Consider the following 5,000-nt stretch of genomic DNA (forward strand, 5'->3'; position numbering starts at 1 on the left):
ATAACACTCCGTTTCGTTTTTGTTTTTGTTTTTCTCCATTATTTTTTTTTATTTTTTTTTTTTGTATAGCCAGCCCCCGGCAGAGCCCGGAGTGGTAAAGACTGTGGCTGTCTTAAAAAAAAAAAAAAAGAAAAAAAAAAAAATATATATATATATATGTATATATATGTTTATATATATGTATATATATACATATATACGTATATATATATATATATAGATATATATATACATATACATATATATGTGTATATATATATATATATAAGTATATACATTATATATATATATATATATATATATATGTGTGTGTGTGTGTGTGTGTGTGTGTGTGTGTGTGTGTGTGTGTGTGTGTGTGTGTGTCGGAGCGTAGCCAATATATGTACTAAGGTTTCCGCAAAGTCAATAGAAAGCATTATATAGTTCGAAAATTTAATATTCAGTTTTTGCCGTATTTATTAATCTCCTATCTGCATCCAAGTTAAAGATCAAAAGGTCATCTGTCGGCTTGTTTACAAAGAATCCACAAACAAAAAGCAAAACTTGTTCTTTGTTCCAGATAAGAGATAAGAATCTGAACGCTTTTATCTTCGTCAAATCGGGATACGTGTGATTCCTCCTCATCCTCTCACCAGATCCCTCCCGAAAGGGGATATATCCTATGCTCATTCACCTGCTCTTGTCTCCTCTGGCAAGGAAATCAAGCCTTGTTGGAGCCCATCATGCAAACAGCCTTATAAGGAGACGATAAGGTCCTCACACTCTTTATAAGGTAATTTGTCTGAGTGGAGGCTATCATGTCTTGTTAGCAATGAATTGATGTGATACACGTCATTATTACGCAGGAATGTATTAGTATTATTGTTATTGCTATTATTGTTATTACTATCATTATCATCATTGTTATTATTTTTATTAATATTATTATTATTATTATTATTATCATTATTATTATTATTATTATCATTATCATTATTATCATTATTATCATTATTATTATTATTATTATCATTATTATTATTATTGTTATTATTATTATTATTATTATTATTATTATCATTATTATCATTATTATCATTATCATCATTATTATCATAGAAGCTTAAGGAGAAAGTAAATACTATTTAGGATTAACAGGAGAGATTGTACAATTTAAATGTGTTCCTATATAAAGATATGATTGTGTGTGTTTATATGTGAGGGAGTGTGCGTGTGTGTGTGTGTGTGTGTGTGTGTGTGTGTGTGTGTGATTCACCATAGTTTTGGATCACGTGTTGACCTTCTGATCGACAGCTTTTACCCTACCGAATGAGAGCTTAGAGCTCATATATGACCGATCTATGGGTAATGAGCGAGAGCTCTAAGCGCAGCGGTACTGCAATTATTTCAGCTCAGGGCGGGATTCGAACTCGGACCGCTGGAGTAGAAGTTGTGAACGCTACCACTGCTACGTCGAGTTGTGTGTCTATGTGTGTGTGTGCGTGCGTGTGTGTGTGTGTGTGTGTGTGTGTGTGTGTGTGTGTGTGTGTGCTATAAGGGGCTGCTAATTGTGTCGGTATTTTTTTTTTCAAATTCAAATAACTGGCACCTTGTTACAAAGATGAAAAATGTAACATTTTTTCACGATGGAGATAGTTTTCATACCATGTTGCTAAAACGAAGAAACACTTTCACATAACTTCGTCCAAAAATGTCGCATCAGCAGATAGTAGTAAAAAAAAATCTTGTTTTTATTTCTGTTAATGATATCGTCACTGTGAAAAAAGAGAGAGAAGACTGCTGACAAATATATCAGGAAAAACACAATGTGAGGACAATGGCTTTGTAACACAGACACCCCCACCTCCCCCAGTCTCTCTGGAGCCTTTTGTTTAATGTCGTCCATGTGCTTCATAAAACTCGAACGACGATAACATTGTATCATTAAAGACTTCGTCTTTACATTATATTTTTCCTGACACTGTTAGGTACCTTTTCAATTAAATTTTTATCATTTTTTTCTGGCTAGTACAGTGGTAGCGCGCTGGCCTCGCGTCACGGGGTCGGCAGATCGAGCTTCGCCCCGGCCCGTGAGCTTAAGCTGTTTACTGGGGAGGTTACTGTTTTTTTCTTTTTTTCTTTCTTTTTTGATTTGGCTGGGCACCACGGTCGGATATTAAGACTTGCCTCGTCTGACGTTCTGAGGAGAGTCTTTGAGAAAAAAGATATCGGAACTGAAACCCGGCAGTTTTAACTTTTAACATAAAACCATAGTGATGAAATTATTTCGACCCAAATTGCACATTAGTTTTTAATCTCCGTGATACAAATGTATCCCCAAAGGCTAACAAAAAGCGTTTTTGTTTGTGATTGTGTCGTGTTTCAAATTTCCTAGGAAGCTCGTTGACCGAGTGCGTTAGGACGTCGTTACTTGCGGCGAAGGTCAAGGGGATGGCGGTTCGAACCCTGCCACCGGCGAAGTTGAACTAAGGACATGGTTCATTCAATTCCACACTATGAAGTCCTCTGTAAGGGGCACCGTCCTGGCCTCCCGATAGGGGGAACTTGTGACGTGTAACCATATCATCATCATCATCATCATCATCATCATCATCATCATCATCATCATCATCATCATCATCATCATCATCATCATCATCATCATCATCATCATCATCATCATCACCACCACCACCACCACACCACCATCAACATCTAATTTCTCCTAGGCTGTTTGACTAATGATCTAGAACTAGGCGTGACAAGGATCTTCTATAAACTACTATACATAGATATATGTTCCTGTGACAGGATGAAATAAAACTGGGTACAGGATCATCTTTCACTTAGCTCTTGTGCTCGTGGAACCGTGAACAAGTCAGGGATAGAAATCATTGTCAACCGGTCTCTTCCCCCACTTCAATTACCAACCCCGATTTCGTAACACTTCCACTAACCTAACCTAACTTAACCTAAGCTAACTTCGGTACATGAAGCTGATGAACGGCCATAATGTAAGAAATAAATTAATAGAAAAAAAAATCAATATACAAATAAACAAAACAAAACAAAAATTTGGGGAAGACATGACGACACCTGAAATACAATGGGATCATCTGCGAATAATTTCATGTTTTCTGTAAACCACTGCCTATAACTGAATAAATAGGTATCTTGCGGCAGTACTAGGGGTAATACTTTGTATATCAAACAGTTCACTACAGTATGAGATTTTACTCTGTGGTATATGGTTTCTGAATTATACATATATGCTGTACACACACACACACACACACACACACACACACACACACACACACACACACATATATATATATATGTATATGTATATATATATATATATATATATATATGCGTGTGTATGTGTGTCTGTGTGTATGTATATGTGCATATATATATTATATATATATATATATATATACATATGTATATATATATATATACATTTATATGTATATATATATATATATATATATATAAATATATACATATATATGTTGATAACTGGCTACAGTATCTTCATCTGCATATTCTATCTATAATTTCTAACGAGAAATCTACAATTTGGAGACTTTTCTCCAAAATTCTCCATACACTTCGCCATTAACTTTGGAGGACTTGTTTTTTAACATCCTCCAGATTGTAGAATTTTCGTTAGAAAATTAAAGAATATATATATTATAAACTGTCAGAATATTATTTTCAGTTCCATACACACGCACGTTCCTGTATAATACAACTAGGTAAATACATATACACACATACACATACAAATACACATACGCCATCTTTATTTCTGTTTGAGCCATCCATGGATTGTATTATGTGTTTTGGCGACTTTATTCAGTTTGAAAGAGATTTTTTATAGTCCATTTGATGTTTACTAAACATTAACACAACTCCTTTAATCTCTTCCACACTGTCGCTTTCTTAACAGATGTCCTTCTGACGCTAGAAAGTTTTATTTGAAGGAATTGATGACAATAAGTTCTCTAGTGCGTTAACTAGATCACTGGTTCTCTATTTTTTCTAGAATCTTTTTCTTAGAAAGAAGCTCATTACACCCGGTAATGTTCTTATGTCATGTACAAACCTGTGTACAGATGATGTAAGCTTCTTAATGTAGGTTTTCTTATATTTCTTTATGTAATAGTTATGTCGCAATATGATAATATTAGTTATTTTTCTGTTGAAAATAAGCGTTTTATTTACTAAGTTTTGTTATGACACTGTAGTATGTCACACAGGCTGTATCGTTCCTCAAGGGGATAGGCAGGGCATGCAATGGACCATGAATCGTTCTCTTAGATGTATGAGATCATGAAACGTTCATTTATTTGATACAACAGTATCTATGGTGTTTCAAGATTGTGAAAAGGTTAAAGATATGAAGTTTTTTTTAAAGTTATTTTCTCTCAAGTTTTCCACATTTTTTCTTCTTCAACTAAAGAAAAAATGCATGATAAGTAGATAGAATAGAATGTTTACCCTCCAAAATTGTAATATACACACACATATATATATATATTTATATATATATATATATATATATACATAGTTATATACATGTATAGATAGATACTAAAAAATCTAATAAAAATAAATAAATAAACAAAGGAATAAGGAAATACATAAACCAATAAAAAGAAATTAATAAAATAAATACAAAATATTTAAATAGATGAAAAAAGCTATCTCTTATACAACCGTGACCAAAGAGAGAGAGAGAGAGAGAGAGAGAGAGAGAGAGAGAGAGAGAGAGAGAGAGAGAGAGGAGGGATGTGGGGTGCCTAATTACCAAACCAACTACCCCGGTGGCAACAGAGAGATTGAAATGTGTATACATGAGACCTTTCCCACTTCGCAACGGGTAATTAATATTCATTACTCACATACGAAGACAATTTTTTATTGTTATATTCAAGTGCCACAGCTGTTACTGAGCAACCTAATCTTTACCTGCACTTTGATTTTTTTTTTTTTTTTTTCTTTCGTGCAGG

The sequence above is a fragment of the Oratosquilla oratoria genome, chromosome 4 (assembly GCF_046742065.1).
Source record: "Oratosquilla oratoria isolate Oo_2021 chromosome 4, ASM4674206v1, whole genome shotgun sequence".
NCBI lineage: Eukaryota > Metazoa > Arthropoda > Malacostraca > Stomatopoda > Squillidae > Oratosquilla > Oratosquilla oratoria.